We start from the raw sequence: 13,544 nt of genomic DNA, 5'->3' as shown, positions 1-13,544 counted from the left end.
TTTGGGGTAGGACCTACTCATGCCCCTTTCCCCACACCCTCCCCAGCTGCTGTAGGAGCAATGGCCATGGTTTGTTAGGCTGCTGGGAAAAACTGAGTGCAGTGAAGCCCAAGGAGCATTGTGCAAACAGCCTGAGGGAGCAGCCTCTGCAGCTCAGATAGAGTTTCATATTTGTAAGAAACATTGCAGAGAGAGGAGGCTTTTTTATTTTTTTTTCTCCCTTTCTGTTTGAGCAGGAGAACTTCACTGAGCAAAGCTGATCCAGTTTCTTACTGTTGCTGTTTTGTTAGCCTACTTAGCTTGCAATTTTATAATCAAGGCTGGATTTTCCTAGTTTGCACCCAAGCAGGTCAAAAGTCATTAGAAGAACTGAAGCCCAAGAACAACATCCACTTTCATAGAATCATAGAATCAGTCAGGGTTGGAAGGGACCACAAGGATCATCTAGTTCCAACCCCCCTGCCATGGGCAGGGACACCTCACACTAGATGAGGCTGGCCAGAGCCACTTTGATTGCACTCAGATGAAACCAGTGGAAAAAAGAAAAAAACCAAACCACCACAACAAAAATCCCAGGAAAAGTTGCAGATGAGATGCCAAAGATAAGGCAGCAACAGAAAATAAATACAAGAGTCAACACTTGACTGTGTCTGCAGCAAGAGACCCTTAATGAAGGCTGCATCAGCATAGGCTTGGTAGCTGCTTTTGAAGGAGAGTCTTTTGCTAAACCCAAACATGTAATTGCACTCAAAGAAACAATGCTTATCAGGGCCAAATGGCCTCAGAGCATCTCTGGCTGCTTTTCCCTCAAAGTCCAGGCAGCATGCTTTCCTGCTTTTCATCCCTCAGCAGAGTCTGAGCCTGAAGTTCTTCATATGTATGTTTGCAGCAGGGCTTATTTGACACTCCAGCAAGAGGTGGTATTATAATAGCTGCAGCTTCACCCTCTGTTATCATTCCTCCTAAGAGTGCTTATTGCTTCTCCAGTAGTTGAAGGTCAGAGATAGAAAATGACTCAAAGAAGCCTTTTGTTGTTCTGACAGCTCTAAAGTAATGGAAGTCCCCATCTGGCAATGACAAACCTTCCCAGAGGTGCCAGCATCAGAAAGGAAGGGAGAGAGGACATTTTAAAAGCCAACCCAGCACTGATCACTGACTTTCTTTTCCCTGGACTTGCTCCATCCTATCTGCTCTCATCAGCTCTCAGCATCTCCCATGCTCAGGAGCCCCAGTAAGAGCCCGCTAGACTTGCATGCTCACACAAGTACCTGCGTGCCAGAGGGTGAAGTGTTCACTTACAAACCAGGGCACACCAGTTGAGAAGGTCCTTTTGGCACCAGCTCTGCATGGAGGGTTTGTGCAGCGCCCAGCACTGCCCTGGGCATCAGCTTCTTGTTCCAGGGCACTTCTCCAGCACTGGCAACTGGTGCTCATTTAGAGGCACACTTTCCAGCTTTGATTTCAACACAGCTCCTTTTTTTTTTTCCCCTCTCCTCTTAGGGCTGCTTTAATTGCCTGCAATTAGGGTCTCCAGTGCTGCAAAAGTATGAAGAAATAAAACCAAGTTTGGCTTTGTAAGGACTGGGATTGATTTCTTCTTTCAAACAGCTGATGCTGTGGCCTTTTAAGTGTCAGCCTGTGATCAGAGCCTTTCTGCATGCTACTGCCCTGGGGATCAAAGCACAGATACATGACATATATTGTCATTTTATTCAAAGACTGAAACACCTGTAGGAGCTGAGAACAGCTGTCCCCTTCTTCCAGTTAGATGAAGGAAAAGACAGACTTTACATGCTGTCATCAAAATGCCAGAATCCCTTTGGGCAAAGCCACGTCTGAAATAGGTTTGTTTAAGCATTGAGCCTCAGCACTTAGCAAAAATGCATCCAGAGAAGTGCAAGCCACAGCACAGGGCTTTTGGAAGCCCTCAGGAGTCCCTGAAGGTGCAGTGGGTCACCCCAGCCCTGCACAAGAAGGCCAAGGTCTGGTCAGCTGGGACTCTGTGCTGGTAATGAGGTGCAGACAGAGATCTGACCTTAATTTCTAAATGCCATGTGGATTTTGGAGCTAGCAGCAGGATAGGGAAGCTGTAACAGTTTGCATCCTAAGCTTAAACAGCACTGAAGTTTTGGACATAGAGATGGAGAGTTAACCTGCAGTCTCCTCTTGCAGGTTTCCTTCTCCTAAGAGAAAGATGCTGCTGGCTAATGCAGAAGCTCACTCCCAAGCAGACCTTGGTACTTAACTGTACTAAGTAAACGTACTAAAACTGTACTAAAACCCACAAGATTGACCTTCACTGCATGCCCACAGATTTTTCTCTCATTTAACAAGCAGAGGGTTGACAGAGTAGCCTATTAGAAGAGAAAAAAGGCAATACACTAGATTTTTTTTTCAATGTGTTTCAAAGTGTTTTCTGCTTTTTAACTATGAGAGATGGAAACCATAATCCCCTGATAACCTACCAGGAGATACCAGGCTGGAGACTAGGAGTGCTTGGCTCAAACAAAGCAACAAAATCTGATACAATGGTGAACACACTTAAAACTGAGCTTTATTCAGTTAGAGCCCTGACAGCCATTATACATAAAGGTACTTCTGTGACCAGAGAGCCTTCCTATGTGGTGTAAACTTGTCCTTTGGGAGATCCCCCTCTAACAACAACAACAAAAAAAGAGAAGTAAAAGCAATCAAGATAGACTCTCACTTCTTTACCTTTCCCAAGGACACCAGAAATTTGCTCATTGGCTACTAAAACTTGGAACATCTCTAGGAGAACTTGGATTCCTGCCAAGGAATCCGCTTTACAAATTAACTAAAAGCCCAGATTGGTGAATTGTGCGAGAGGACATCATAAAACACCCCCCCCCTTCCCCCCCTCTCCTGACAGAGCAGCATCTGAACTGGAAGGAGAGCCCAAAATAGTCCCTGGCAGCTGGAGAGGGTGAGACAGACGCTGCATTCAAAGATGATTAGTAGTAAGTTGCTTTCTGGAGACAAGAAAGCCTGAATTCGCAGCAGGCACTGTTCTGGCAGAGAGCAGGACCTCCGGGCTTGCAGCTCTCCAGGTCTTTGCAGGGTGACAGGAGAGGAACGTGCCCTTGCTCGTAACCACCTGAGCTCAGCAGCACGGCACGCTTCCTCCTAGCATGACTTCAGTTTCATTCATGTCATTAGGCAGCTTCCTTTGTAGCTTAGCATGTGATTTTTTTTTTCTTCCTTTCCCCCCCTCCCCCCTTTCCCTCAAAAACATTTGGTACTTCCCCCACAAGAAGTGAGAAGCTTTCTGTCTGATAAGAGGCTGGAACAGCTTCCTGCAACAGGAGCATTCCTCCTCTCGCTCTTCCTGCACAGACCTCAGAACAATGCCAGCACTTCCAGCATCAATAACCATTTACTGTACCTCGTAGCAAAGGCATTCAGGGCCCATCCTGTGCAAGCATCATCCCCAGCCAGCACCTCCTGCAAAGAAGAGAGCTCCTTTTTTTATTTGATTTTTTTTTTCTCCAGGAGCTTGCTTTATAAAGGCATTGCTGCAGCTGAAACCAAGGAGCAAGCTGGGAGATTGAATCCCAGCCGATGCACAGCAGCTGCAGCCAAGCAGGGCTCTCTCATTTGGACAAGCAAGGGCTGAAGATTTTTTTTTCTTTCCTCTTAGAAGCTAAATAGGGTTGGTCTTTTTTGATTTTTTTTTTTCTTTTTCCTTTTCATGCTCTGATCTTGAAACAACTCCTGCACGTGCTAAACTTGGAGTCCTTTAGCAGGAGTCAGTGGGACTGAATGTGCTTGGGCTTGAGCACACACACAAGAATTTACAAGGATGGGGATGTATTTTGTCCTGGTTGCTAAGTAGGATGGACATTATGGATCCGCACAGATGATTTATATTACCCTGGTTTCTCTTGGCTTCTTCCCCCCGCCCCTCTCCCCCTCCCCCCCCCCAATTTCTGCTTATCTGTTCTTGCAGCTTAGAAAGCAGGATGGTGTTTTGCAGACAGCTGTGTATATAACTGAAGCTGCAGCCCTGGACCTCCACAGGGAGTTCTGTGGAGACTTTGACAGAAAGGTTTATAAAGGGAGTTCTGTATTTACAGCTCCTGATTTAGAAGGTTGGGTGGAGGGATGTAACCTGATGGGGTTTGATCCACGTGGACATATGTGGCTAGTAAAAAGTCTGCTTAGTTGTGTCAGGGACACTTTATTATGGGGAGGGGGAGAATAAAAAAAGGACAAGGCTTGGCTGTCTTCTGCCACAGCATTGTGCTGTGATGGATTTCTTCAGCATGTTTTCCATACTGAAATAAAATGGCATGATAGAACTCGGGGAAAGGCTTTTGGTTTTTACATACTGCTGGGTTTATTCCATGACGTACAAGCAAGATTATGCTCTCAGCAGGTGTCTGGAAGGAGAGTTGCAAATTCATGCTCTCTGACCTGGCTAACAGCTGTTTGAACTTGAAAGAGCTTCCCTGGAAGCCCCCAAGAGCTGTGTTGCATCTTGCAGGCATTCATGTGCTTGGCTTTGAGCTTCTTGAGCCTTCTGACGTGTGCAAAAAGTACATTGCTGAAGTGGTTGCAGAGCCAAGGCTTTATATTCATGGTTGGCCCAGACTCATTGCAGCTGTAGCAGTGGTGGAGCAGGTCTGGCTCTTGGTGTTTCTGCCACTGATGGTTTCACAGAGCAGTGTCTTGTTGCTGACAGCACAACCTAGGAGCAGTTCTTCTCCTGAAGCCTCCTCCCCTGCTTCAGTGTTGGGGTAGTGCCCAAAACTTCAGCACTGGAGACCTGGGTGGGTGCTGGGGCTCTGACATGGGTTTGGATTCTCACTGTGAAGAGGGTTCCTAAGTGTTTTTCAAGTGGGACGTACAGTTTGCTGGGAGGCATTGCCAGCAGAGGGAGCATGAGTTGGTTCCTCCTATCTGTGCTGTCCAGAGCTCTTTAATAACTTTTGAGACAAAGCCAGGCAAATAAATCCTTAAATAAAGAAAAGGAGTAGCAAAAGGGAGCTGTCTAACATGGTAGCACAACAGCAGATTGGCCAAAGTCTTGGAACGTGTTGAAAAGTTAATCACAATATTTGGCTGAGCCCTTACAAAACTTCCCTGTGACAATATGTTAAGGAAGGAAGTAGATCCTCTACTTCCATGCCAGTGCTGTGGGTTGCTGCAGTGTTCTTCTAACTCAGGCAAACCTCCCTCTGAGCATGCCACCAGATTTCTAATCAGCTCATCTGCTTTGGCCCCAGTGTGGGTGAAGGATGGAGCGTGAGCTGCATATCGCTGTGAAGAACATTAGGTGCTGGTTGGAAATTTTTCTGAGAGTTATTTGCACTATGGAAGAGGAGAGTAGTCCTAAAATTATCTTCAGTTCAGCACTTTGAGTTGAAACAAACAATTGCCAGCTGCCAAACAGACCAGCACAAGCTGAGGACTGAAGGAATTCAGGCTGGAGGTGTCTTGTACAATTTTGACACTCATTTATTGTTAAGTTCTTTCTACCCAGAGGTGTAATCTTCCCCTGAGGAGCACAGTGGATGCTAGTCCATGTGGTTCATTTCTCGACCTTGTGCAAGGGGTGAGGATAGTCACAAAAGAAATCACAGAATCACAGAGTTAGGGGTTGGAAGAGACCTCCAGAGACTGTCCAGTCCAAACCCCCTGCCAAAGCAGGGTCACCTAGGGCAGGTCACACAGGAACACATCCAGGTGGGTTTGGAAAGTCTCCAGAGAAGGAGACTCCATAACCCCTCTGGGCAGCCTGTTCCAGTGCTCCATCCCCCTCACTGTGTCCCCTTGTGTTGAGGTGGAACCTCCACATTCCTCTATTTCCATGGATACCCCCCTTTGGCTGCAAAAATTATTGCTACTCCGTAACTCAGAGAATGACCAAATCAATTGAGCAATTTTCTCTCTCTGGAACATCAATTGCCTGTTTTGTTCTAAGGTGGCTTTACTCAGGAGCAGAAAATGTTATCCCCAAGTTTTCTGTGCAGCAGAAGGTGGCTGGTAGTGGTGGAGTTTAAATGTCCAACAGCTACAATATGCTGAGCAAATTAAATCTCTGCTTGGTAAAATGAGACTTGCTGTGGCTGCCTGAGCAGCCAGTTACAGAAATGGAACCCCACCTCAGATTGCACACTGTGGTATCGATTGGATTTGATCCTGCCCTGCTGTGAGGGTGGTGACACCACCATGGGTATCCTGCATTGGAGGCACAATTTCTCTGCTCCCCCCTGCAGAGAAATGGGGCTGCACCAACGTGTGAGGAGCAGCAGCTCCAAGCTGAAGGCCAGATAACTCTGTGTGCTCTCCTGGGGACAGTGACATCCCAAAGGGCCGGTTTGCTGAGATGCCCAGGGGACTCCTTCCTGGCCCATCACACCCTCCTGGTTTAGCACAGACCTGCTTGTCCCATGTGAAAGCCTCCAGACTCATTTTTGGCTGAGCAGTGCTTGTCTGTGAAGCAATGACGAGGAACCTGCAGCCTGGCTGGCACCACTGCTTGCAGAGGGACTTGTGCCAGTGTCTGTGTGGGTTGTCCCTGCTGGTGGGTACAGTGGAGGAATAGGCTGGAGCCTGCAGCTGGGTATCCAGGGGACAGATGCTTGTTGTAGCTAAAGGCTAAGACAACAGTCTGGCAGAGCCTTTAGGTACATGTTCCTGCTCAGCCTGGCACTTGAGACAGCCCTAATAGGAACGTGTGCTCCCAGTGAGCACGTGCTGAAATCTAAGCACCATCAGGACACAAGAACCTTCAGAGCTGGAGCTGCAGGCTTGAATTGGGCTTTTGAGTCTGCAGCACAGCAGAAAGCAGCAGCGGGTGGAAATGGCACCTTCCTTTTCCAAAGCAGTTTGCATTTCCCCAGGCTGGCAGCATATCTGACAGCTTGGAGACTCCTTGGCTTTTAGAGACTGTGGGGCTGGTGCTACCAGGGCAGCTGCCCCTTGCCTGCCCTGCTGGGTGCGTGGGTTTGTCACCCCTTGGCACGCAGGCAGCTGGCACAGAGGCAGGAGCCCATCTGTTTTTTGCAGGGGAGATGAAGCTGGGGGTCCTTTGCCAGTGATGCTTCCTTAAAAACACCTTGCAGAGCTCGTGGATTTCCTAAAATCCCTGCTGAATCAAGCACATTCTAGAAACCTGACAATCAAAATTGAATCTGGAGGGAGACCTTGAGCAAAAAGGTGTCCGTGGGTTGTCTGGCACAGAAGGGGGCTTATAGCCTTGAGGAATCTGGGGGGATTGAGGCTCTGGGCAGCAGTGGGGAAAGAAGATGGATGCTTCTTTACTGTGTCAGGTTTTCCAGGGAGGAGTGGCGTTGGGAAGTGGGGGATTTAAGGCAGTTCCTGCTCCCCCTGTGGCTGAGGCAGACAGGCCACCTGCTTTTATGCTGAATACAGGAGACTTGCTGCTGCCTGCTCAGAGCTTGTCTGGGAAGTTGTTCAGAGCCCTGTAGCTGTGTGTGGTCACTGACTATGGCTTTTCAAGGTGAAATCTTGCTGGATAAGGGAAAGTAAAAACCCAGCAAACTGAGTTCCCAGGAGTGATACCCAAGTTCACAGGCAGAGCTGCAGCATCCCCACTGATGCTTTGACTATGGGAGCTTCAACCCTTCATCCATAGGTCTGCATCACTCAGGAGCACCAATCAGCATAGCAGAGCCTGCCCATCCCTTGGGAGACTTCCTAGGAAGCTGTGACTGCAATGAGGAGCTGAGCCCACCCCACCATCCATGCAAGGGCAGAGCCAGGGCGGAGGGCATGAAGCTTGGCTGTAAGGCTTGGGTTGAGGTTTGCATGCCACGATGTATGAACTTATGGAGAGCTCTTCAGCCTCCTGCCTGCAGCGCTCTGCGTCGGGTAGGGGAGGTGTCCATCCTTCTGCCCATGTGGCCCCCCATGCATGGGCAGCCACCCACCTCCTCTGGGGCTGCTGGCAGGTGCTTCTTGGCAAGGAGAAAGCAGAAATGAAGGTAGCCACAATGAGAGTGGCCACGTCCTCCAAATCCTCCTGCACAAAAGCCCTTTTGTTCCCCGGGTGAATTCCAAGAGCTTTTCTCCAGTGCTGATTCCAGCAAACTCCCACTGCAAGCAGACAGGCGAGGGGCTGGAAACAAAGCACCAACTAAAGGAAAAGTGGTCCTTCATGAAAATGCCCATGAGGGCTGGAGGGAGGCTCTTGACAGACAGCTTCCCTGGCTTGCTGTTCCTGTGGATTTCCTAGCTGGAGATAAGCGGCAAAGAAAACAGACTCTGGGATGGGGAGGCAGTGGACCTTGACAGAGGAAAAATATGGGCTTGATTTGTGGGTTAATGGTGACTGGAGGGAGTGAGTGCCCCTGCTGCTCACCTCCCTGGAGCTCCACTGCTGTGATTTCTCACGATAATGGGGGCAAAGGGAGAGACCACAAAGCTCCCAATGGCCTCTGTTTCTCTGTGGGATCCCTGCAACCATCGTGTCTCTCCCAGAGCAACAGGAGGATGCAGATGCTCAAATGCTGGAGGAGTGGGAGCACCACAAGGGATGTGACCTGCTCCAGTGGCCGTGAGGAGCAGACAACAAAGTCCTTTTTGGCATCACTTGGACCTCAGTAAGATTTCTCTGAGCTGTTGTCTGCTTTTGGCTCTCACAGGCTCAGGTTGGGCAGCTGTGAGTGATTTGCAGGATTTGAGGGTGTTTGAGACGGTGCCACAGGAGGAGAGGAGTGGAAATGGTTTTACTCTAGTGTGTGATGAGGAGAAGGCTTGGTTGCACCCATGAAATTAAGCTGATGAGTGGAAAAGTAGCTAGGCAAAGCAAGGTGAGAAGAAGGAAGGAAGAGGCTTTGATCCCTGTAGGATTTCTATCAGGCTATGGGAGATAGAGACGTGCAGGCAAACCATTGAGCTTTGCATTTGGTGGTTTTGTGGATGTGCCTCCACAGTGGTCTCTGTGTCTCAGCCAGTATTCACCTCCAAACTGCTGTTGGGTGGTGGTGTCCCACAAAACCTACTGGAAGGTTTCTCCAGCACATGGTTACCCCAGCCTTCCCTGCAAGCTCTGATAGACTAGAGCTGCAGTGGGGCTCAGTTTTGTTTGCTGGAAGATTACAGAAGGCTACAGAGTTGCCTAAAAGCTGTACCGGCTCCTTGGCCCCTTCCCAAAGTCCCTGCAGCCCCTGTCTTAGCACAGGGTCTCATGTCTAATCTCTATCAAAACGTCTCTTCCACTTCACACTTGGGAGATCTTAACTCTTCTAAAATTTCCAGGTGCACTTTTCCCAGAGTGACAAACAGATTCTCACAACCAAAATGTGCAGACAGGTAAGAAATAGCATCCCTCTGGTTTCTGTATTGACACAAATAAACAGGGCAGCCTGCAGCCCTTTTGCAGGATGTGTTAAGAGGAAAATGGGCAGAACAAAAGAGGAGTTGCCAGAGGCAGGAAATTACCTTCAAAATTGAATTACTGAAATACAGAGCTTATTGAAAGGCAGGCAAATAGGTTCTGATATTTGCACAGTTTGGTGACATTTCTGTGTGTTTCTGCACTGTGGGATCCAGAGATTAGTCTGCTGGAGTCGTTATTGCAAAGCTTTGTGCTTCGCCTTCGTCCAGTGTTTTGTTCTTGTGCTGTTCAGAGCTTCACCACCAAACTGTCTCCTGCTGGAGGCCAATCTTGAGGCAGGCACAGAGGACTGACCTTGTGATTTTACCTTGCAGTGAAGCTGAAGATCTTTGTCTCCACTATGTTTTTGCCTCAGCAGAGCTGAGCTACGTCAGCCGCCGCGAGTTGTGAACGTTCTTGCAGCCCTGAGACTCAAATAACCCTGACCTGATCCCAGCAGAGGTTGCACAACCTTGGCTGTGTGGTTTGTTAGCTGCACCTCTGTGGCTCCTTGCAAAAGCTCTGCTGCTTTGGTTTGGGGCCTCTCCTGTGCTGGGGTTATTACAGGTTGCAGGATTGAGTCAGAGGAGCAAGCTGAAAACCCCGGGGCAGCTGCTGACCTGGCTGGGTGCTGGGGCATGGTCGCTGACAGGGCAGGACAGTGAATTGCATTTCCAGCATTCTGGGTGCTAATGGGATTGGCAAATAGTTTGGGATTGGCCAGTATGTGGTCACTGGGTGAACTGTGCCCAGGCCATGGCATGCCATGCTCATCTTGGTTCATAGATCATAGAATTGTTTCAGCTGGAGAAGCCCTCTGAGATCATCGAGTCCAACCATCAACCCAACACCACCATGGCCATTAAACCATGTCCCAAAGTGCCATGGCCACACATTTCTTAAACACCTCCAGGGATGGTGATTCAACCACCTCCCTGGGCAGCTTGTTCCAATGCCTGACCACTCTTGCAGGAAAGAAGTTTTTCCTGATACCAAACTCTCTTATCTTCAGGAAACCTGGGATTTTAAATGGTAGATGAATGTAGCATTGGCTGCTCATGTGTTGTGCCAGCAGTTCAAGGTTTCCTGCTGTACAGCTTTCCAGATGGAGATGCAGGGTTTTCTGTCTCTCTATTTTCATTGCTCTGACTGAATTTGAAAAAAGAAAGTATCCATCTCTGGGCAGTGGCACTGAGATCATCTCCTCTTTGCCAAAGCAAATTTGGTTGCTCATGGGGTGAGGTCTTGGCTGGTTGTCTCTGGGAGGTGTCTTCAGAAGCTCCCCTCCATGTGTCTCAGCCATTAATCAGAGCCAGAAAGGAGAGGCAAAGTGTGAGAAGTGACTCAAGCACTCCGTTTAGCCTGCTGGCATTTCCAGGTTTGGTATGAAATGAGAGTTAGTTATTTGGATTTTGGAGAAAAGCATCAGGAGGGGGAGTGGAGGACTGGAGAGTTGAGAGGGAATTTTGGGCTCTCTCCTTGGGATCTCTTGTGTCTTTCAGGTGTGCCCTGATTCTGGCACACGCTGGCAAATCCATCACAGTCATGAAAGTGTGCTTGCTTTTCTCACTTCTTGTCTCAGAATGTGGTTTATGGGTTGAAAAACAACCCAGAAATAAATAGTGCTTCAGTTGTTGAGACATCAAGGTTAGAGGAGAGCTGCAGTGTGGACAATGGGGCACAGTGGTGGTCTGGCAGCAGTGCTGATGTGCTCAGACCTGGATGTGCAATGACCAGCAAATGAGCCAGCAGCTCTGTGGCACCAAAACTACAGGAAGAAAACCCAGAGCTGGGAGACGTCTCAGCCCCATGACTGTGGCAGACTTGGCTCCCTTCTCCTGAGCAGCCCTGAAATGAGTTGTTAAGGAAACAGGTTTCAAGTTTGCTGTTTCCAAGGAGTTATTGCAAACAACCACAAGGGAAGACACAGATAAAGGACTTGCAGGAAACATCCCTGTCCAGCACAGACCATGTACCATGTTCCTCCTTGGTGCATTTTTGTTTGCCTTCAGCTGATCCAGTTGCTTGTGGCAGTGATGGAAGAGCAACCAGTGGCACTTGGCCCCTCTTACTCTCAGGGCTAAGGAGAGAGCAGGGGAATTGTGTTTCAGGGAGGCAAATAAAGCACAATATCCATTTCAGCTCTTCCCTTGGCCTTTGGTTGAAACTTCAGCAGGTTTTAAGAATCTCTTGCACATTAAATTCTTTTTCTATGGCTTAATGAGAGGTAGGAAAGCAGATTTCCAGACCCACTTCCACGTCATTGGTGCTTAGTGAACGCCTTGCTTTTGGTTTTCTCTGGAAGCTTAAGCTGTCCATACACAAACTGGATAGTGGGCTCAGCTCAGCCACTTGCCCAGGCTGTCCCTGGCACATCACACAGTGTGGTTTTATACAGCTTTACTAGGGGGTTACCAAGACACACAACCCAACTGTGGAGGCAGAACTGGATAGAGCTTTTCTTGTGCCTCTCCACCCCAGCCACGAAGCCACTGTCGCCAACACCAGCCTCCCTGTCACCTGCAGATGTGACAGTTACATCAAAAAGGCATGGTCTGACTCCAGGCTTTGTCTGCCTGGATGGCAAAATTTAAAGGCTTTCACACAGATGAAGCCTGTGGGAGAAGGAAGGTGGTGATGCAGCAGTCACTGCGGTCATGGCTGTAGAGATTTCACAGTGTCCCATGGGAGGGCAGTGGGGGCTACCTCTGGGAAGTGGCTGTACCACTAAAACCATAAGAAGTGGATTAATTTACACCCCTTTGTGTTTGCTCTCTTTGACTGAGAGCTTTATTTCTGTCTCAGCTGGAACGGGTCCAGCTGGTGCAAGCAAGTCCAGGTAGAGCTCTGGCAGCAGGGCTTCTCCCTCAGAATTCTCATTTAAAATAGACTTTGTTGTCTCTGTATTCTTTAAGCAGAACAGTTTGACAGAGAATCTTGAGTGCCTTTGCTCAGTGCCTGTTGTTCAGTTTAGAGGTGGTGACCATTTGACTGCTAGAGGTGGTGACCATTTGAATGCACCCTGCTTCCCTTAGGCTTGGCTGGGATGTCCCCACTTGTGGGATTCCTTGGTGGAAAGACCTGGGCAGAATTGAAGGCTTTTCTCCTTGAGAACTGGGGAGTGGTGATGACCTGTTGCTGGGGCAGATGGCTGAGGACTGAAGGAGATGGGCAAGTCCCTCACCAGCCTTTGGCCTCTGCTGTGTGCTAAGATGGGTTTGGCCCAGCTGTAACCATTATGTGTGCTTTAACCTTTATAATTGGCAAGAAGAAATCATAAACCAGTGAGATGATCTTTTACACATGCTCTTTTTTTTTTTTAACCCCCCTTCTTCCATCCTCCTGTGTGAAACTGATTTTAAATAGGAGGTTGCTACATCTTCTACAGCAGCAGTTGCTCCAAGTGACCCTGCCCTGAGCAGCTTTTAAATAACCTCAGAGTTTGTATGCCTGGGTCCAGATGTGTTAATAGGTGAAGTTCTCAGAGCTTTGGGTGTTTCCACTTGACTTGGCAAAGCTTGAACTTCTCTTTGACAGCACCAAATCTCCAATTACTTGCTGAAGTACAGGCTGGAACTGGGCTGTGTATAAGAGGTGCCCTTTGCAGTTGAAGACCAAGTCTTTGCATGAGAAGCTGTCTCCTGCTGGGCATTTCCAGGGCATCTGGGACAAAAAAAAAGTTGAAAGAACTCTCTCAGTTTGGGGTTTTGCACTTAAGCCACAGACACAGATCCTTTCCCACTGCAGAGTGGGTGCAGTGACACTTCAGTATCATGTGAGACATTCAAAACCTGCCTGGACATGTTCCTTGGTGATTCTGCTCGAGCAGGGGGCTTGGACTAGATGATCTTTAGAGGTCTCTTCCAACCCCAAGCATTCTGTGATTCTGTAAGTTGTTGGCTGTGCAGCTGTGTGGCTGCAGAGCCCCTGAGAAGTCAGTTCACTCTTTGGAAACACACCAAGCATTTCCATTTTGCCCTCATGTTAAGGGTGAGACTTTTGCTTACAACAACTGAGTACAGCTGATAGGGGAAAAGCAGATCATTTGGCTTTCCAAACCTTTCAAGAAAGCAGACAAAATCCTTGGGGAAGGCAGGAATAGGAAAGGAGCCTCTTTTATCTCTTGAAAAAAAAAAGTGGGAGAAAGAGGCATTCCCTGTCTGTGAAATTCTACCAGCAA

This window comes from Indicator indicator, chromosome 29, assembly GCF_027791375.1.
Source record: "Indicator indicator isolate 239-I01 chromosome 29, UM_Iind_1.1, whole genome shotgun sequence".
Taxonomy (NCBI): domain Eukaryota; kingdom Metazoa; phylum Chordata; class Aves; order Piciformes; family Indicatoridae; genus Indicator; species Indicator indicator.
This window is presented reverse-complemented; position numbering follows the sequence as displayed.